The sequence below is a fragment of the Hemitrygon akajei genome, chromosome 11 (assembly GCF_048418815.1).
Source record: "Hemitrygon akajei chromosome 11, sHemAka1.3, whole genome shotgun sequence".
NCBI lineage: Eukaryota > Metazoa > Chordata > Chondrichthyes > Myliobatiformes > Dasyatidae > Hemitrygon > Hemitrygon akajei.
Genome location: NC_133134.1, coordinates 143,486,618 through 143,508,965, shown reverse-complemented (window position 1 = coordinate 143,508,965; position 22,348 = coordinate 143,486,618). Strand labels below are relative to the sequence as shown.

Here is a 22,348-nt window from a genome sequence, read left to right as displayed (position 1 = left end):
TAAACTTGGTAATATTTTTGCAAACCATAGGAGATTAAGTGAAACCCAAACAGTTCCCACCTACAGCACAAGTGCACATCACTTGTTTGTGGGTGATTCATGATGCATCTGCTACCAAACTGAATCATAATGATCGAGTTTACACCATGTTAAGCATTTAAAGACTGCTCAGAGTTCAGTAGCAGAATGAATTCCTATCACTACTTATCCCATTCCCAATCCATATTAATTTAAGGGACTTTCAATGACCCGCAGGTTTGTCTGTAAGCTATAAGTTAAAGATGATTACACAACATGCAATTTAGATCTTCTCAATAAATGAAGCCGTTCATGCCAACATGGAGCAAACCTCGACAATATTCCAGTGTGGGACGATAAGATGTAAATAACATGAGCAACAGAGAAGTGCTGCCAATAATCATATCCATTCTAGAGGAAGGATCTAACTACCTTCCTTGATATTCAATGACATTACTATCGGTAACTCCCTGATTGATCATTGATCAAAAGCACAGCTGAACATAGATAAAGTGATCAGAAACACAACTGCGCATAGAAACAGTGACTGCATGAGTAGATCATAGATAGGGACATGTTCGGCACAACTTTCTGGGCGGAAGGTCCTGTATTGTGCTGTAGGTTTTCAATGCTTTTATGTTTCTCTATGGCATCATGTGGTGCCAACCTCTCACATCCCCACTCTCTACAAACTAACAAACAAGGCCAGAGCATAACGACCTTCTTCTCACTTGCATGGGTAAATGCAATTCCTGACACACCCAAGAAGCAGCACACTTGACTTGCATCCCATCCGCCAACCTGCATTTAAATTTCTTCTGCTAACTGTACTCAATTAAAGCAATGGGTACCATCTGCTGAACTCACTGCATTGCTTGGCTAAGGCCACTCCAAAAACAACTCCATAATCCATGACCTCAACCAGCAAGAAAGCCAAGGAAGGAAAATGGGTGCCTAGGAACATTACCACTTTAGGTTCACCTGCAAGTCACATAATACTCCAGGATTTGAAATGCATTTTACAAGACAAATTGCAGTGGTTCAAAAAGGGCTTCTCAAGAGCAGTCACAAGTGATCAATAAGTGATATCCCCATCCCATGAATGTAACAAGTACCTTCTTCCTCAGTCCATCATGCTTGTTTATTTTTCGGCTACCAGGCCAGTGTATAGAGCACCTATCTGAACATTGAACAGCACAGAACAGGTCCTTTGGCCTAATGCTGACATTTTAACCTACTCCGAGATCAACCTTATGCTTGTCTCCTGCATAGTCACATACAGGAGTGCAAATAATAGTTGGGAATATAAAGGCAATCCACTGGAATTCCACAGGGGGATGGTTACACTCACCTTGTTGGTGATGACCACTTTCTTTAACATGCGTGGCATACCTGTTCTTTGTCACTTCCCAGTTAAATGTTGTACATGGTCACTGCCTGCTTCATTCATTTGGAGAATTACAGAATCATACAACATGGAAACAGACATTTCTGCTCAGCATGCCTGTGACAGCCATCAAGGACAATCCAGTTCCAGCCCCGGCTATTACCTTCCATGCCATGATATTTGACATGCTTATCTAAATACTTAAATATCATTACATTAATATATGTAACAATACAGATTTGAATCACACTCTGGGTAAACAATTATTTCTCTCAAATCCCCTCTAAATCTTGTCCCTTTTAAACCTATGTTATTTATTTATTTATTGAGCTACACTATGGGGCAGGCCCTTCCGGCCCTATGTACCGTGTTGCCCTAGCAACCTCTGATTTAACCCGGGCCTAATAATGGAACAATTTACACTACTAATTAACCTACCAACCGGTATGCCTTTGGACTGTGGGAGGAAACCAGAGCACCCAGAGGAAACTCATGTGGTCACAGAGAGAATGTAGCGGGTCTCTGGTTAGTTATTGACACCTCTTCTAAGAAGATAAGTTTCTTGCTATTTATTGTATCTACCTCCTTCATTTTTTGGTAGGCATGATTCTAATTCCTTTAGCCTTCTCCACTGCAGAGAAGATAACCCAGCTGTAGAGTCTCTCCTCATAGCTGAAACACTCTATCCCTAGCAACTTCCCGAAAAATCTCTGCTGCAACCACATCCCTTCTATCGTGAGGAAACCAGATCCAGAGCTGCACTCAGTCCTCCAGTAGCAGCTTAACTAATGTTTTATACCATTGTACCACAACACCAAGACCATTTTGACCACATTGCAAGTAAATGGATCTTATTTTCCTTGTTCTAGTCGTGTTCTTTCTTGTAAAAGTTGTGTATAGTTTATGCTTGTGCTTATTTGCAAATGCTGTTTATCTGATACCACGATCCTGTGATGATGCTGCAAATAGTTTTTTCATTACATCTATGATTACATGTACTCCTGTGACAGGTTTGGCTTTTTCGACTGTGACCTGGCTAATGAAAGCAGTATGTTCTTAGGCACCTTGTCTACTTGTGCTGCAGTCTTCAAGGGATCTTTGGATCCCCTGAAGTACTCATGAAGTTCCTCAGTACTTCCTAGGGTTTGTTTGATCATTTTTTCAATCAAAAGAGCACTATAGCAGCTGTGTGTACCATCCTCCACAAATTCTTCATCTCACATCCTTTAGATTAAATTTCATCTGCCATTGCACAGGTTGACTGTGTCTCTTAGGCATACTAAGAGATATACATATTGGCATTCATCAACCATGGGATTGAGCTCACATGCTGAGAGGTAATGTTACAACTCTATAGGACCCTGGTCAGACCCCACTTGGAGTACTGTGCTCAGTTCTGGTCACCTCACTACAAGAAGAATGTGGAAACTATAGAAAGGGTACAGAGGAGATTTACAAGGATGTTGCCTGGATTGGGGAGCATGCCTTATGAGAATAGTTTGAGTGAACTTGGCCTTTTCTCCTTGGAGCGACAGAGGATGAGAGGTGACCTGATAGAGGTGTATAAGGTGATGAGAGGCATTGACCATGTGGATAGTCAGAGGCTTTTTCCCAGGGCTGAAATGGCTACGACGAGAGGGCACAGTTTTAATGTGCTTGGAAGAAGGTATAGAGAAGATGTCAGGGGTAAGCTTTTTACACAGAGAGTAGTGAGTGTGTGGAATGGGCTGCCAGTGACCGTGGTAGAGGCAGATACAATAGGGTCTTTAAGAGACTCCTGGATAGGTACATGGAGCTTAGAAAAATAGAGGGCTATGGGTAACCCTAGGTAATTTCAAAAGTAAGTACATGTTCGGCACAGCATTGTGGGCTGAAGGGCCCGTAATGTGCTGTAGGTTTTCTACGTTTCTATTTCTCTATCCATTCTACCAAATGATCAATATTGTTCTGCAATTCAAGAATTCACTCCTCACTATCAACAAAAGCAACAATCTTCCTGCTATCTATAAACTTATTAATCATTCCACTTCCACTTCCACTCATTTGCTACTTATTAGGAACTTCCTGTAGCTAATAAAGTGGTCACTGATGCACCATCAATAACTCACTCTGAGACGTAAGAAGAGAGTTATCGGCTTTTATTGACTGGAAGAATGAACAACCCAACATCCTGGAGAATGAGGGCCGGCCTCAGGCCTCATTCGCCTTTATACAGGGGTTTGTGGGAGGAGCCACAGGAGCAGTCAGCAGGGGTCTGTTGGGAGCAAACCACTCTGGTATATGTAGTTCACCACAGTCACTAAGTGCGTGTTTGTGGTCTTCTGCTGCTGTAGCCAATCCGCTTCAAGGTTCAATGTGTTGTGTGTTTAGAGCTGCTCATCTGCACACCACTTTTGCAATGTGTGATTATTTGAGTTACTGTCACCTTCCTGTTAGCCTAAACCAGTATATAATTTTTGCACTATTCCCAGTAAACTCTAAAGATTGTTGTGTGAAAAAAATCCCAGTAGTTTATGAGATACTCAAGCCATCCCATCTGATACCAACAATCATTCCACGGTCAAAGTCATTTAGATCACACTTCTCCCCCATTCTGATGTTTGGTCTGAACAACTGAACCTCTTGACCATGTCTGCATTGTTTTATGCATTGACATAATGCTACATGATTGGTTGAATTGATTTTTGCATTAATGCACAAGTGTACAGGTGTACTTAATAAAGTGGTTACTTGAGTATATAACAGTAAGTTTTCTGGCATCAAACTGTGATACAGCAATTGCGAAAACACCCTTTCACCTTCCCAGACAGACTCCCATCACTAAGCCAACTCTGGATAAATTGCCACTTTTTGGCCCTGGTCCAAAAAGTGTCTTCTGTGTGGGATCCTATGAAAGGCCTTTCTGAGCACCATGTAGACTACTTACAACTATATTATTGACTATCACTGCATCTCCAAATGCAGATTAATCTTGTCTCTCTGAATATTTTCCAATAATGTCTCTTACATTCATGTAGAAACATAGAAACATAGAAAACCTGACAGCACAATACAGGCCCTTCAGCCCACAAAGCTATGCCGAACATGTCCTTACCTTAGAAACTACCTAGGGTTACCCATAGCCCTCTATTTTTCTGAGCTCCATGTACCTATCCAGGAGTCTCTTAAAAGATCCTAACGTATTCACCTCTACCACCGTCGTCGGCAGCCCATTCCACGCACTGACCACTCTCTGCGTAAAAACATCTATCCCTGACATCTCCTCTGTACCTACTTCCAAGCACCTTAAAACTGTGTCCTCTAGTGTTAGCCATTTCAACCCTGGGAAAAAGCCTCTGACTATCCACATGATCAATGCCTCTCATCTTATACACCTCTCATCCTCTGTTGCTCCAAGGAAAAAAGGCTGAGTTCACCCAACCTGTTCTCATAAGGCATGCTCCCCAATCCAGGGAACATCCTTGTAAATCTCTTCTGCACTGTTTCTATGGTTTCCACTTCCTTCCTATAGTGAGTCGACCAGAACTGAGAACAGTACTCCAAGAGGGGTCTGACCAGGGTCTGATATAGCTGCAACATTACTTCTTGGGTCATAAACTAAATCCCATGATTGATGAAGGCCAATGCACCATATGCTTTCTTAACCATAGAGTCAACCTGTGCAGCAGCTTTGAGTGTCCTATGTGTGGTGAACTACATATACCTGTCAGGACACGCCCCCCCTGCTGACTGCTCCTGTGGCTCCTCCCACAGACCCCGGTATAAAGGCGATTGGAGCCACAGACCCTTCCTCAGTCTCCAGGATGTTGTATGATGGTCACTTGCTGCTTGTGCTTTCTTCCAGCCAATAAAAGCCTACCTTAACCCACGTCTCAGAGTTATTGATGGTGCATCACTATGGACTCGGACCCCAAGATCCCTCTGATCCTCAACACTGCCAAGAATCTTACCATTAATACTATATTCTGCCATCACATCTGACCTACCAAAATGAACCACCTCATACTTATCTCGGTTGAACTCCATCTGCCACTTCTCAGCCCAGTTTTGCATCCTATCAGTGTCCCGCTGTAACCTCTGACAGCCCTCCACAGTATCCACAACACCTCCTACCTTTGTGTCATCAGCAAATTTACTAACCCATCCCTCCACTTCCTCATCCAGGTCATTTATAAAATCACGAAGAGAAGGGGTCCCAGAACAGATCCCTGAGGCACACCACTGGTGACCAACCTCCATGCAGAATATGACCCCTGTAAGATACACTAGTCTGTAGTTACCTGGCTTACCCCTGCAGTCCTTCAAAAAAATGGGCAACATTTTCTGTCCTAGTGATCTTATGGGTAATGAATGAATTCAAACTTCCCTTTATTGGGAGAGCAAAGTGAAGCTTAGGGTCTCCAAGGGTATGACTGGAAAATGCTTTCAGTGTCCTTTTCTCTTTGTCCGCTGTCACTCTTTGAAACTCCCCCTGTGTCCTGTTCTCCATTTGCTGACATTAGATGAGTGTGTGTCATTGCCAGATTGTAGAGAATATGCCCGCTTACTTGAAATCAAATTCCGTATTGTCAAAAAACACACTGTTGAAGGAACAGATGAATATGCCCATCACCCACACACTTAACCTGTCCCGATCCTCTGGTTTCATCCACCCTTCTCTATACGCATGCTTCCCCTTGGGCAAATCATTCAAAAACACAACATTTCTTTCCACTGTTATGCTGACGACACACAGGTTTATCTCCCCTTGAAACCAAGTGATCAGTCAAATCTAGTCAGCCTCATGAACTGCCTTGAGGACATAAAGTGTCAGATGACAGCAAACTTCCTACAGCTGAATGAAGGTAAGTCTGAAGTTGTCCTATTTGACCCCCCTGACTCCATCAAAGTGATTACCAACAGTCTTGGTAACCTGTCCACCCTTGTCAAACCCCATGTCAAAAACCTTGGTGTGATATTTGGTTCCGCCTTTAAGTTTGACAAGCAAGTTAATGCAGTAGTAAAAGCAAGTTTTTTCCAGCTTTGTACTATTGCCAAAATCAAGCCGTTTCTCTCTTTCAAAGATCCGGAGAAAGTCATCCACATCCTTATATCCTCCCGCTTGGACTACTCCAACTCCCTGTACATTGGGATTAGTCAGTCGTCCCTGTCCCGCCTGCAACTGGTCCAGAACGCCGCAGCCAGGCTCCTGACAGGTGCCCGGAAGAGGGACCATATTACTCCTATCCCGGCCTCCCTCCACTGGCTGCGGTACAGTTCAGAATTGATTTTAAGTTTCTCCTGTTTGTTTATAAAGCCCTAAATGGGCTGCCCCCTCCTATATTGCAGACCTTCGAACCCCTTATTCTACTTCCAGGTCCCTCAGATCGGTTGACTTGGGGCTCCTGGTTGTCCTGCAAACTAAAGCTCAGGGGTGACCGTGCCTTTGCTGTTGCAGCCCCTAGACTGTGGAACAGCATTTCCCTCCCTGTCAGATCGGCCCCCTCCATTGATTCTTTTAAGTTCAGGCTCAAATCCTACCTTTATTCTCTAGTTTTTGAATCTTCCTAACGTGGCTGATTTTTGGCTTGTGCCTAGGCTCGTGTGTTGTTTCTTTTGTGCCTATGAGCTGTTTGCCTTGTTGTTTATTGATGCACCATCAATAACTCACTCTGAGATGTAAGAAGCGAGATATCGGCTTTTATTGACTGGAAGAATGAACAAAACTACATCCTGGAGAATGAGGCCGGGCTCAGGCCTCAATCGCCTTTATACAGGGGTCTGTGGGAGGAGCCACAGGAGCAGTCAGCGGGGTCTGTGGGAGGAGCCACAGGAGCAGTCAGCAGGGGGTCTGTGGGAGGAGCCACAGGAGCAGTCAGCAGGGGTCTGTGGGAGGAGCCACAGGAGGAGTCAGCAGGGGTCTGTGGGAGGAGCCACAGGAGCAGTCAGCAGGGGTCTGTGGGAGGAGCCACAGGAGCAGTCCAGACAGGTATATGTAGTTCACCACATTTATATCTGCGTTTTTGTATTTGTGATTTTAGCTACCTGTTATGGTTTGTGCAGTACTGTGGTCAACACGGGTTGTTTTTAAGTGTGCTTCATAAATAAATTTGACTTGACTTTGTTTTTCCCTTATCTGGTTCCATCTATCGGACTCCAACAGCTGCAGCCTCTTTTGTCCACTTATCACCCAGTCACTGTCTCTGGGTTCACTACCCATCTGTCCCCAGCTGGCTCCATTGCCCTAACTGCTTTTCCTGTTTCTCTCCTTGTCCCTTTCTACTCCTAACCCACAAACACCGTCTTCCAACTTCACCCCTTCCCTTTCTCCAACTGGTTCCATCGGCCCCTCATCTCACCCTCCATCTGATTCCATCAATCACCTGCCAGCCCCTGCCTCATCCCTCCCTCTTACATTTTTATTCTAGCTATTTCCCCTTTGCACTCCAGATCTTGATACGAGGACTCAGCCTGAAACACCGATTGCTTCTCTGCCTCCATTGATGCCACCTGACCCCCTGAGCTCTTCCAGCCGTTTGTATGTTTCTGCATCAAACTACAGCATCTGCAGCCTCTGTATTGGATCGGTCTGTATTGTATTGGAAGCAGCCACTGAAGTAACCCAGGTACCAGATGTTTTCTATGACAAATGCTGTTACTTTGTAGTTGGTGATGTGTCTGTTCTACACTACAGGCGTCAGACATTTGCTTATATTTCTTTCATCTGCATTGATCTGATGTGTTTGAGAGTGTTCTACATTATGACAGAAGGATGTGTACACTATAGTTGAATAGCTAAGTGTGGAAATATGAATGCAAGGCCTAGAATTATATTGTTTGCGTGATTGTTAGGATCCAGTCGTGATTGTTGGAGACTGATATTTAGTGAGTAATAGGGTTGTCTTGCATGGAGAGGTGTGTTAGGCTGGTGCTACTTTTATGAGACTGAATCTGATTTGTTTCATTGGCTTTAGCTATTTGTGTGAGGTCATTAAACCCCTTGCAACTGAATTCATCTACTTGGGCCTTTGTTCTTGGTTTGATTACCACCTGCTGCTGTCTCTCTATGGAGCCTTGTTACCCTCCATGGAAGGTGATCTTTCTGTTCTCCTCAGTGACTACAGCTCAAAACCATATTTTCACTGATTACCAGTGGAAGAATAAATTTTGTTATCAGTTTCAAATGCAAGGAATTTCCCCTTTAAGAAGTACAAACATGGCTTTGATCTGCTAGCTCTAGCTGATGTTAACTTCTTGCAAAACTAGGGCTTTGTGTATGCACAAAGGCCAGAAACTGCATGAATGCTGAACTTGTGTTAAGGAAGTGGAAGCAGAAATTATTTTTGCATCCTGTACTGAGTCATAAAGACGTGATTAATTGCATGTTATAACCCATATATGACTTCCATCATCAGCATTTAGTCCCCAATGAATTTTATCTCCTGACCAATCAGCTCTGGTGTGTCAAAACAGCTTAATTTTACATTTTAGTATTTCTGATCAAGGGACAGGGTATTAGTTGCTTCTTGGAAAATATAAAAAGTAGGAGAATATTAACAAGGTTTTCTGGAAATATGACTGCAGAGGTTCTGATGGAATTTCATTGATCTGAAAGGTAAGATCTATTCCTTTACCACAAACATTGACAGTGTTGCTGAACATCTCCTGCAGTTACTCTTTAGTTTCCTTTTCTTCTCTTTAGAAATAGGAATTTCAAAGCAAGGACTGAGAATTATCTATTTTCAAAATAGAATAAAGTGAAAAATTAAACCATTGCTAAACAGTGTTTCAAATTTGTATTGCAACTCTGTTGTTAACAATTTAAAGGGAATTGCAAATTTTGATATTTCTCATTTCAAACTTTAACTTACTGAATGTTACTTTAAACCTTCCTTCTTAACTTTTGCTTTTCCCTTCACTATTTACCTTTACCAGAGACATGTGATGAGATGTCCTTCAAGTGCTGAAGTTGATATATTTAAATAGCACAGTGCTAACTTGCAATCCAAATTTTAGAAAGCTTTTAAATAAATAGCCTCTTTATACCAAATATATAAGATTTATTGTTTCCTCTATCATTTACTTATAGTGTCACGGTCCAGTCTGTGAAGCCCGCGTTCCGGTTCACGGTCCTGTCCATGCACTCCGGACTCCGGGTCTTCCGTCTGACGCTTGTTTCAGTTGGGTTTAATCATAAGCACCTGATGCTTGTCTTGAGGCTGGGAATATAAGTGGCCCTGGGGTTGAGTGTGGGTGCTGGTTTGTCTTGTCAGTATCTCCTTGGAGCAACCTGCTGGTGGAAGGCTAGAGCAGCCCTTTGTGATCTGTAGACCTGGTTGGAGGACCACTGCTTCATGGAGCCTCTTTGCCTCTAGTTGGGGTAGTCATCGGGGTATAGATTCGGCTGTTTCTGTAGCCAGCCAAGGTTGCTGGCTGCCCAAGACTTGGAGCCACCCCGGATTGAGCTCCCTTCCTGTCCTTGCCTCTGTGGGGTAAATCAGGCTGTCCTTGCAGTTACCCTGCAGTTGGATCTGTCCCTTCCTGTCCTTGCCTCTGTGGGGTAAATCAGGCTGTTCCTGCTGTTATCCTGTGGTTGGATCTGTCCCTTCCTGTCCTTGCCTCTATTGGGTAAGCCAGGCTGTCTTTGCTGTTACCCTGAGGCTGCACTGTTCCCTTCCCCTCCCCATCTGAATACCCTGACAGTTTCCTTGGCGGTTTACCTTGGCAGTTATCCTGGCCTGGTGTCTAAGGAAGGGGCCTAGTCCTGTGCTTTAAGAAGGAGAGCCTTGTCCTGCCCAGGAGTGCATCCATTCCTGTAGCCGGGACATGTTTTCACCTAGTTCTGGGGTCTGAGCCTGAGTCAAGACCCAGGTTCTGGGTCCTTGTCCAGTCTGGCTCGGAGTCCATACTGAAGCCTCGACGAACCCAAGCCTTGTCCAGTCCTGTAGCCATGTCATGTCCTCGCCTAGTTCCAGGGTCTGAGCCCGAGTCAGGACCCAGGTTCTGGGTCCTTGTCCAGTCTCCGGCTCGGAGTCTAAGCCCAGGCTCCTCGTTCCCAGTTCCTTGTCCTGGTCCTGCTTTCCTAGTCCAGGTCTGTGTTCCTGTCCCATCCCTAACTCTAATCCAGTCCAGTTCCTAGTACTTCAGTGTCTGTGTCTTGCATTTGGGTCCGCTCCCAATGCCTCCCTTATGACATATCATTATCTATCATTTCAGGACATGAGATTCTGCAGATACTGGAAATCCAGAGCAACACACAAAGTGCTGGAGGAACTCAGCAGGTCAGGCAACATCTATAGAAGTGAATAAACAGTCAATGTTCTGCGCAAAGACCCTGCAGAACTGGAAAGGAAGGAGGAAGATGTCAGGATCAGAAGGTGGGGAAGGAGGACAAGATAGAGGTGGTAGGTGAAGCCAGGTGGGTGAGAGAGGGGGTGACGAAGTAAGAAGCTGAAAGATAATAGGTGAAAAGACAGAACAATGTGCTTCTGTAGCAATGTTATTTGATAGGTAACCTTAAGAGAACAATAGTATCTTTTGAGGTTTTATTAATCCAATTATAGCATTAGAAAACTTTTCTAAAGTTAACTACAATGCAATTCAAAGAAACCAACGATTAATTCTGCCATATAGCAAATATTGCCTTCAAAGGATTTTAAATAGTATTAAAAATGACAAAAGATTGCCGCCCTCTGGCAGAAAACTGAAACTGCAGCTTAGTAATTAGTGCAAATATACCAGCAACTTGAAACTGCTAATAATCAGAATATCATAGAAAGAGTAAATAAGTAATTTCTCAGTGTGCTGTTGTCATATGAATCTGATGACTTTATCATTCATAAAACAGATTAGTTCAAAAACAAACAACATGAAAGTAAGTTTTCATATTTTGTATTACAATATTAAAATTTGTTTGACAATAACCATATAACCATTACAGCATGGAAACAGGCCATCTCGGCCCTTCTAGTCCGTGCCGAATGCTTACACTCACCTAGTCCCACCTACCTGTACTCAGCCCATAACCCTCTGTTCCTTTCCTGTCCATATACCTATCCAATTTTTTTAAATGACAAAATTGAACCTGCCTCTACCACTTCTACTGGAAGTTCGTTCCACACAGCTACCACTCTCTGAGTAAAGAAGTTCCCCCTTGTGTTGCCCCTAAACTTTTGCCCCTTAACTCTCAACTCATGTCCTCTTGTTTGAATTTCCCCTACTCTCAATGGAAAATGCCTATCCACGTCAACTCTATCTATCCCCCTCATAATTTTAAATACCTCTATCAAGCCCCCCCCCTCAACCTTCTACGCTCCAAAGAATAAAGACCTAACTTGTTCAACCTTTCTTTGTAACTTAGGTGCTGAAACCCAGGTAACATTCTAGTAAATCTCCTCTGTACTCTCTCTATTTTGTTGACATCTTTCCTATAATTCGGTGACCAGAACTGTACACAATACTCCAAATTTGGCCTCACCAATGCCTTGTACAATTTTATCATTACATTCCAATTCCTAAACTCAATACACTGATTTATAAAGGCCAGCATACCAAAAGCTTTCTTCACCACCCAATCAACATGAGATTCCACCTTCAGGGAACTATGCACCATTATTCCTAGATCACTCTGTTCTACTGCATTCCTCAATGCCCTACCATTTACCATGTATGCCCTATTTTGATTAGTCCTACCAAAATGTAGCACCTCACTTATCAGCATTAAACTCCATCTGCCATCTTTCAGCCCACGCTTCTAACTGGCCTAAATCTCTCTGCAAGCTTTGAAAACCTACTTCATTATCCACAATGCCACCTATCTTAGTATCATCTGCATACTTACTAATCCAATTTACCACCCCATCATCCAGATCATTAAAGTATATGACAAACAATATTGGACCCAGTACAGATCCCTGAAGCACACCACTAGTCACTGGCCTCCAACCTGACAAACAGTTATCCACCACTACTCTCTGGCATCTCCCATCCAGCCACTGTTGAATCCATTTTACTACTTCAATATTAATACCTAACGATTGAACCTTCCTAATGAACCTTCCATGTGGAACCTTGTCAAAGGCCTTACTGAAGTCCATATAGATAACATCCACTGCTTTACCCTTGTCAACTTTCCTAGTAACCTCTTCAAAAAATTCAATAAGATTTGTCAAACATGACCTTTCACGCACAAATCCATGTTGACTGTTCCTAATCAGACCCTGTCTATCCAGGTAATTATATATACCATCTCTAAGAATACTTTCCATTTATTTACCCACCACTGATGTCAAACTTACAGGCCAATAATTGCTAGGTTTACTCTTAGAACCCTTTTTAAATAATGGAACCACATGAGCAATACGCCAATCCTCTGGCACCATCCCCGTCTCTAATGACATTTGAAATATTTCTGTCAGAGCCCCTGCTATTTCTACACTAACTTCCCTCAAGGTCCTTGGGAATATCCTGTCAGAACTCGGAGATTTATCCACTTTTTTGTTTAACAGCACCAGTGCTTCCTCTTCTTTAATCATCATTGTTTCCATAACTACCCTACTTGTTTCCCTTACCTTACACAATTCAATATCCTTCTTTTTAGTGAATACTGAGGAAAAGAAATTGTTCAAAATCTCCCCCATCTCTTTTGGCTCTGCACATAGCTGTCCACTCTTATTCTCTAAGGGACCAATTTTATCCCTCACTATCCTTTTGCTATTTATATAACAATATTATAACATAACACAACTGTCATACACACATTCATAAATACATGTAAGTAACCAATCAAATCTGAAGTATTTCTTTAAGTAACCAAATTTATAAGTAGAGAATTGGTTGGAATGCAAGCCTTAGGATCTTATCAAATTTATTCAGTCAAAACATCCTTTCAATATTACAAATATTTGTGGATTTTAAAATTCACTTCTAAATATATGACCATGTAAATGTAGGTTATGGGCATCTAGAAATTACTTTTATCTTCTGTTGCAAAAGTTTTTAAATCATAAAAGGTTTTTAAATGTAATTCTATTTTATTTTATTTAGAGATACAGTGCGGAACAGAACCTTCCATCCCAAAGAGTTTGAAATAGATTTTAATCTTCTATGCTAGGCAAATCTTTTGTGGCTTTAGTTCCTCCTTTGGGATGTGACTTAAACTTTCATCATTTGGCCTCCGTTTCTAAGATGGAAGGATAGCATTCTAATTTTGTTACTCAGTTTGCAACTTTATAGTTTAAATTTATTACTAAAGATTGCCAATGATTTTCACATACTGTCCACTTTTTAGAAGATATTAGTTGCCTGTTTGATCGCTGTATGCTATTCAGCCATCTTATCATCACATTCCTGTATCCTTTCTCTCCCTTGAAACACATTTAATTGCTTCTTAAATTGATTTTTGGTATTTGCTCCAAAAGATGTCTCTGGTAATTGATCTCACAAGTTATTTTATACACTGGACTCGTATGGTTCCTAAAGCTTCAATTTTCTTTAACATCACTCAAACCACTTAAAGGCTAACATTAGTTCTCTCTGGTAGCACAGCAGGGGAGCTTCAGTAGTGCAGCAGTTAGTGCAATACTATTACAGCTCATGCCATTGGAGTCTGGAACTCTGTTGCCAGCTTGTTTCACACTCGCACCACCCTCGGAGTGAAGAAATTTCCCCTCAGTTTCCTCTTAAATATTTCACCTCTCACCTAGACCTTTAGTTCTAGTGTCACCCAATCTCAGTGGAAACAGCCTGCTTGCATTTCCCCTTTCCATACCCCTCAATTTTTATATACCTCTATCAAAACTTCCCTCATTCTCCTTTGTTCCAGGAATAAAGTCCTTTCATTTTTTAACTTTTCCCTATAACTCAGGTCAAGTTCCAGCAACATCCTTGTAAATTTTCTCTGTAGTCTTTCAATCTTCTCAATACCTTTCCTGTAGGTGGGTGACCAGTACTACTCCACATTAGGCCTCACCAATGTCTTGTACAACTTCATCATAACATCCCAAGTACTGTACCTTGTACTTTGATTTATGAAGGCCAATGTGCCAATAGCTTCCTTTATGACCCTATCTACCTCTGCCTCCTCTTTCAAGGAAATATAGATATGAATTTTCAAATCGCTTTGATCTATCACACTTCTCATTGCCATATCATTCACTGTGTATGTCTACCTTGGTTGGTCCTCCCAAGGTATATCACCTTAAACTGGTCTTCATGAAATTCTGTCTGCCATTTTCCCAGCTGGTCCAGATCCCATAGCATGCTCTGATAGCCTTCTTCACTGTCCCCTATGCTTCCACTCTTATGTCATCTACAAATTTGCTGATCCAGTTTACCACATTATCATCTTAACCATTAATATAGATGACAAAGGACAATGGATCCAGCACTGATCCCTAAGGCACACCACTACTCAGAGTATTCCAGTCAGAGGCAACCATCTACTACCACTCTCTAACTTCTACTAAGCCAATGTTGAATCCAATTTACTACTTCATCCTGAATGCCAAGTGACAGAATCTTCTGGACGGAACTCCCATGAGGGATTTTGCCAAAGGCACATCCACTACTTTTCAGAAGGGTTGGAGGCAAAAAGCATGAAATTATTAGTATGCTCAGAAGATTGCCTGGAGGCAAAGTAAAAGAATAAAGGTGGCCTTTTCTGGTTGGAGTGAGTCATTGTTGGGAATGCTTCTTATCACGTTATATGTCAATGATCTGAATAACAGTATTGATAGCTTTGTGGCCAAGTTTACAGACAGTACATAACTAGGTGGCGAGGCAGCCAGTGTTAAGGAAGCAAAGAAACTGCAGGACTTAGACAGAATAGGGGAATGGGTAAAGAGGTGTCAGGTGGAATACAGTGTAAGATATGGTCAATCACTTTGGTAGAAGGAATAAAGGTATAGACTATTGTCTAAATAGGGAGCAAAGTCAGAAATCAGAGGGATTTGGGAGTCCTACAATAAGTAGTAGGAAAGGCAAATACGATGTTAGAGTTCATTTCAAGATGAATAGAACATAAAGGCAAGGATATAACACTGAAGCTTTACAAGGCATTGGTCAGACTGCATTTGGGAGTAATCTGAACAATTCTGGGTCCCTCGTCTAAGAAATTGTGCTAGCTATAAAGAGTATTCATAAAATGTTCATAAAATTATCTTGGGAATTAAAGGATTAATCTATAGGCATGTTTGATGGCTCTGGGCCTGTACTCACGGGAGTTCAGAAGAATGAGGGGCGATCTCATTAAAATCTATCAAATATTGAAAGGCCTAGATTAAGTGGATTTGGAGAGAATATTCCAGTAGTGGGAGAGTCTCGGACCAGAAGGCATAGCCTCAGAATACAAGGACATTCCTTTCGATCAGTGATTCCCAAACGGGGACATTAGGGAAAATAGAAGGGGTGCATCCAAGATTCCTGGGGGGCAGTAAGTAGCACCCTAACTTGAAACATGAGACCTGAACAACTGTAAGTAGAGCAGGCATTTCCAAACAAAATGATGAGGCACTGGAACACAGGAAGAGCCATAGCTCTGCAGGTGCTGAGCACTTTCCGTAACCGGGTCACTTACCAGCAAAGATAGAGAGGTCCGTTGAAGTCTGATGGTACTATTTTTAACAGTATTTATTGATAAAAATACACAAAAATAATATCAATGCAAACATACAGATAATATACGTCGTCAATACTAAATCTAAAAGCGTGAGTATAATAATAATCAATAAGAAATAGCTCTATCGTTGTCTAGGGGATAATGTATTGTCCGATGGAAATATAAAAGTCACTCAAGTTCATTCAGGCTGCAGCTTTTGGTTGGAGAGAGAGACGGAGGTTTGGAACTTGCCCGTTTTCCGTTTTATGATGCCGGTCCTTCGAAATGGCGTCGGTGGTGATCTCTTCCTTAGCTAAGCCACCTTCCGTGGTAGGGCCTCAATCCCGGGGCAACGGGAAAGGACACACGAGGGCCCTCCACCGGCTGTCACTATTAAACGCTGTCACGGGATTCCTAGTGGTTCTCCTGGTGCGTGTGTGAGGGGTTGTTCCCCAGACCCTCTTTTATCCTTACTCACGGGGTCTCAGATATCAATCAGGTTGGGAGGATGCAATCCCCCCCCAACCAGCCCATGTTGCTCATTCCTTGAGGGCATCGATGAATAGCACAGCGCTCAATACACAATTCCGTCTCCAAGAGACAATGGCCGGTTCCCGTGGCTTTGAAATCGCTGAGGGCCAGGATATTCCAAACCCCCTGTGGATTCTGCGTCTCTCTCTCATTTCCTGGCTCTCCTGACCTGAATTAATAGTGATCTTGCGATTCTCACAAAGGAGGGGGCTACTTTCTACCCTTCAGCCCCTCAGAGTTGGGGCACAGGCGTAACAATTGAAGACAGCAATCTCATCCAATCTTACCAACCAAACAGACATTATTGGGGATGCATAAATTCGCAAGCAGGGTGCCCACCAGTTCCTCTTGACTCACAGCACCAAACGAGTTCATGCAATTTAATAGTTGATAAGTCAAATGCACCCCCTCAGTTTTCACCACAGATCTATGGGAAACAGGTCACACAATGATACAGCGCTGGCTGGAACCAAACGGTGAAATAGAGTCAATCAGTGAACCTGCCAACCCTGAGGACTCCTCTTGAGGTGTTCAAAGCAATCTTGGCTTCATATGTATGGTCAAGAACCATCTTTGGGATTATGAGACCTTATGTGATTGGTCAATTGTGCTAACTGGAATAGTATAATGGTAGCTTGCCGAACATCAGCTCTATCCTGACTACCAGATTCCAATCTGAATCTTGCCAACATAATTTGCACTGTGGTGATTGTCTTCATTATTGCTTTGCCTCTCTTTTACCATCAATCCATCCGTGTCAACTCGCTGCCATCATTTGATAGGCATTCCCAGTTTGTGTTAATTTTTTATTTTAATTTAGTCCCATTAATGAAGGATAAATACGTACAGCACAATCTCTGAGTCTGAATGCAGTGAAGCCTTGAATTCTAATACTGCTGAGAAGCAGAAATTACCTAACTGTGTCAATACAATGTTACAAACCTGGAGTATGGATTTTATTCTGTTTCCATTAGATCAGAAACACACCATGTGTCTTATTTGTAATACGGTACTCTCTAATGAAGCCATTAATCCATTAAGATAGCAGGAACACTTGCATAAAAGACATCTTGAAAAGGCTACTTATGGTATTACTCAGTTCCAGAAGATGAAAGAAGCATTTGAAAAGGGTTGCACCCTCCAGTCATTTGCCAGGAAAGCTAAAAATGACCTTGACAGTGGTCTCATTGCTTCTTATAACAATTCCAAAACGATAGCAAAGTGTGGAGAATCTCACACAATTAGTGAAAGATTAATAATGCCTGCTGTATCAGAGGTGCTCACCACTGTTCCCAAAATGGATACCAGTATTTTAAAATCAATTGCTCTGAGTAATAACTCTGTAGCTCGTCATATAGACAAAATGAGTGAAGACAATATCAACAATACAGAAAAGTACTGAACACAAAATTTGGGATACAACTAGATGAGTCAACTCTGCGAGACAATGAAGCATTGCTAATTGCATATGAATGGTTTATCAAAAATGGGAAAGTTTATGAAGAGATTCTCTTTGGTAAAACGTTAACATCAATTATCAATGGACAATCAATCTGTGATGAATTCAAAATGTATCTGAGGATAAAAGTATTCCAATTAGGAACATGATTTTTTCTGCAACAGATGGAGCACCATGTATGAAAGGTCACAACGCTGGTTTAGTGGCATTTATGAAAAAAGAAATTCCAAGTCTGTTTGCAATCCATTGTGTAATTCATCATCAACATTTCACAACCAAAAGCTTCAGTCAGTGGCTTTCTTCAAGCACGACTCTTGTAATATCTGCTATCAACAAAATTAAAGCTCTGGCAGAATATTTTGTTTGTTATACCGAGAGAATGATGGAAGAGTTCGAACACTTGCTTCTTCACACTGAAGTGCATTGGCTGTCAAAAGGCTGCTGTATAAAACATTCCTTTGATCTTTTTGACACTGAGGTTGAATTTTTGCTCAAAGTCAACAAGAGCTTGGGAAAGAAGATTGAACTTTTACGTGGAGATGTGGCACGCCTGGCCGATCGGTATGGCAAAATGAACATTCTAAATATGAAACTGCAGGGTGAGAACTTCAATTTAATTCAGACTAAAAGTGCCGTGTCCACTTTTATTGTAAAACTAGAAATATATAAGAAAAACGTTGGGAGAAGAATGTTCTCATATTTTCCCTGCATGGAAAGTATGACATTCTCTTTCACAGGCTGTAAGAGTAGCTGCAAGAGTACTGCTAACACCTGCAGTCACTCAAGAAGGGTTTTCAGAATCAGTTCAAGGATTTGAGTGATCTGTAAACTCCGAACTGGGTAATTAACTCATTTCTTTGCAAGGTGGAAGCACAGGAAAAGAGCTTGGAAGAAGAAATTACCAAAATTCAAAATGATGAAAAAGCAAAGATGCTTTTCAAAAATGTCGGCTGCACTGTCATATAAAGTTTCCATGTCTTTGGAGAAGAACCAATCTGCTCTTCCTTGCATTTCCACCCTCCTATCTTGTTGAAAGAGGCTTCAGTGCAGTGACCCACATACTCACAAAATAATAGAAACTGCTTGAATATTGTTACACATCGGGACTTACGGCTTTTGCTGTCCCAACTTGAACCAGGTATTTCAACTCGATAAATACCATCAAGCTCAAGGATCACATTGATGTTGAAGTTGCTGTACAGTGCACAGATGCTGTGTAAGCTAGGTTTAAAGACAAATAAAAACTCAAATGCAAGTCATTTTTTTCTCATGTTAGCATATGGTAGACATGTTTTTACACTATGAGGGCACCAGAAAATATATTGTATCGAAGAGGGGCATTAGTGAGTATTAAGGTGCTTTGTGGGGGGGGGGGGGGGGTGTTGGGCTAAAAAGAGTTGAGAAACACTGATTTAGACCAAAGATGAGGAAGATGAGAGTGGTGAAACTCATTGCCACAGAGAGCTGTGGAGGTCAAGTCATTGGGTATATTTAAAGCAGAGGCTGATGGTTTCTTGATTGTAAGGATGTTGAAGCTTATGGGGAAAAGGCAGGACACTAGAGTTGGCAGGGATAATAAATTAGCCATGATCAAATAGTAGTCCTTGGGATGTCAAAAAGTGGTCAGTCATGAGGCCCTGAGAGCGGGTCCCATTCTTACAAATAACCAACGTCAGAGTGTAACTCCAGGTCAGGTCTTCAAAAGAACCTTGAAAAGGAAAAAGAGAGATATCAAAGATAGAAATAGAGCTGTTTCCAAAGTTCAGTTCAGTTCAGTTTCAGTTTATTGTCAGTTAGAAACCACAAATGCAATTCAGTTAAAAAATGAGACAATGTTCCTCCAGAATGATATCACAAAAGCGCACGATAAAACAGACTACACCAGAAAATCCACATAACGTTTGGTAATCCCCAATCCGGAGTCCGGAGAGGCTGCTGCATATTAATATCACACTACCATCTTAGCGTGTTCCCCGGAAAGGAGCTTCAAACCCACCAGACAAAACAAGACTACCCAGACACACCAAGTCAAGAGACCAACTCTACCACCCAACAAACGAAAAACTAAAGCTACAAGACTTACACAAAACCACATAGTTACAGTTAACATATAGTTACAACCGTGCAGTCAATACCATAATTGATTAAAAAAAAAGACCATGGGCACAGTAAAAATAGTCCAAAGATGTTAAAAGACTATAGGTTTGAAAGAAACCACCTCACAGTTTCCACAAGTCCTCAGGGTCCCAATAGACTTGTCATCCCACGCAGATGGCAGAAGGGAGTGTGTGTGTGTGTCTATATATACACACGTCCTTGGGATTCTCCTTCACTAATCTGTCAGAATGACCTCATTGCTTTTTTTTTGTATCTGTATTTACTTGAGAGACGGCCACAGAATAAATAGAGCTGAGCCAAAAAACAGTAATGAAGTCATGGATCACATCAAGATTACAAGTGAGGAAGTGCTTGCTGTCTTGAGGCATATTAGGGTGGATAAGTCCCCAAGACCTGACAAAGTGTCTCCTTAGACCTTGTGAATGGCTAGTGCAGAAACTGCAGGGGCCCCAGAGGAAGTAAAGTACTTAAAAGACCTTTAACCACAGGTGAGATGCTGGTGGACTAACCGATAGCTAATATTGTTCCATTGTTCAAGAAAGCTCTAAGAATAAGATGGGGAATTATAGGCCATGGAGCCTGAAGTTAGTAGTGTGTAAATTATTGGAAGCTATTCTAAGGGACAGGATATATAAGTACCGGTAACTGGAAAGGCAGAGCTTGGTTAAGGATAGTTAACATGGCTTTGTGCATGTAAGTCATGTCTAACCAATCTGATGCAGGTTTTTGAAGGATGTTACCAGGGAATTGATGAAGGAAAGGTGGTGGATGTTGTATACATGGAATTTAGCTTGTCCCAAATTGACATAGTCCCAAACAGGAGGCTGGTCTGAAGGTTCATTTGCTTGGCATTCAGGAAGAAGTAGGAGATTTGATTCAACATAGGCTTTGCTGGAGAACCCAGAGAACAGTAGCAGATGGTTATCTCTCTGACTGAAGGCCTTTGACTAATGGTGTGCTGCAGGAATCGGTGATGTGTCCATCTTATTTGTCATCTCTATTAATAATTTGAATAATGATGTGGTAGACTGGATCATTAAATTTGCTGATGACATGAAGATTGGGGTGTAGTGAACTGCAAGGAAAACTATAAAAACTTGCAGCAGGATCTGTACCAGCTGGAAAAATAAGGTGCAAATGGTAGATGGAATTTAATGCAGGCCAGTTTGAGATGTTGCACATTGGAAAGACAAACCAGGATATGACTTACACAGTGCTTGGTAGGCCACTGATATGTGTGCTAGAACAAAGGGACCAGGGAATACAGATCCATAATTCCTTGAAAGTAGTAGCAAAGGTAGACAGGGTCATAAACAGAGTGATTTGTGGAATTGGGCTTCATAAATCTGGCATTGAGTACAGGAGTTGGGATGTTATGTTGAAATTTTATAATACATTTGTGAGGCCTAATTTAGAGTAGCATGTGCAGTTCTGGTCACCGACCTACAAGAAAGTTATCAATAAGATTGAAAGACAAAATTTACAAGGAGGGTGCTGGAACTTGAGGACATGAGTTATAGGGAAAAGTTGAATAGGTTAGGAGTTTATTCCCTGGAGTACAGGATAATGAGGTGGGACTTGGTAGAAGTATGCAAAATTCTGAGGGGTAACAGTAAATCCAAGTAGGCTTTTAGCAACGAGGTTGACTGAAACTAGAACTAGAGGTCAAAGGTTAAGCGTGAAAGATGAAATATTTAAGGGAAAACTTTTACACCCAGAGGATGGCGCGAGCATGGAACTAGCTGACAGTGGAGGCAGTGGGTTTGATTTCAATATTTAAGAGAAGCTTAGGTAAGTACATGAATGTTCCTGTTCTTCTGCTGTAGTGCTCTATGGCTCTATGGCATAAAATTCATCAGTCTTATGGATACTATGTACAATTGGATACAGGATTAGTTGTGAAAAGCTCTGGTCACTAACACATAGATGTGTCTGTGTCATTTTGTAGCTATTATAAAGGACATTTTCCTCTGGAGGTAGAAGGACCCTGAAGTTCTGCAGGGAATGCGAGCTGACCCAAATGAAGGAGTATGCCCGCTCTGGGATTCTGCAATGACTGATGCTAGGTAGAGGGGTCTGCAGGGTGAATTTCTGGAAGTTTAGGATGCAGCTCAAGTGTTATCCCACTGAAGATACCAGGAACTGGATATCCTTGGAGAAGGTGTGGTCTTATTGCTGTTACACCTCTCCTTGCTCTCTCAGTGAGTTTGATCATTATTTGAGAATCAGGGACTATTTTGTTAATTGGAAAAAGGATGTC

General features: G+C 41.9%; 1 protein-coding gene across 2 annotated transcripts in view; it reads right to left on the bottom strand.

The window, feature by feature from the left end:
- Window positions 1-22,348, bottom strand: part of LOC140736095 (protein LKAAEAR1-like) — a 93,748-nt gene that overhangs the window by 37,953 nt on the left and 33,447 nt on the right. The window lies entirely within an intron of this gene.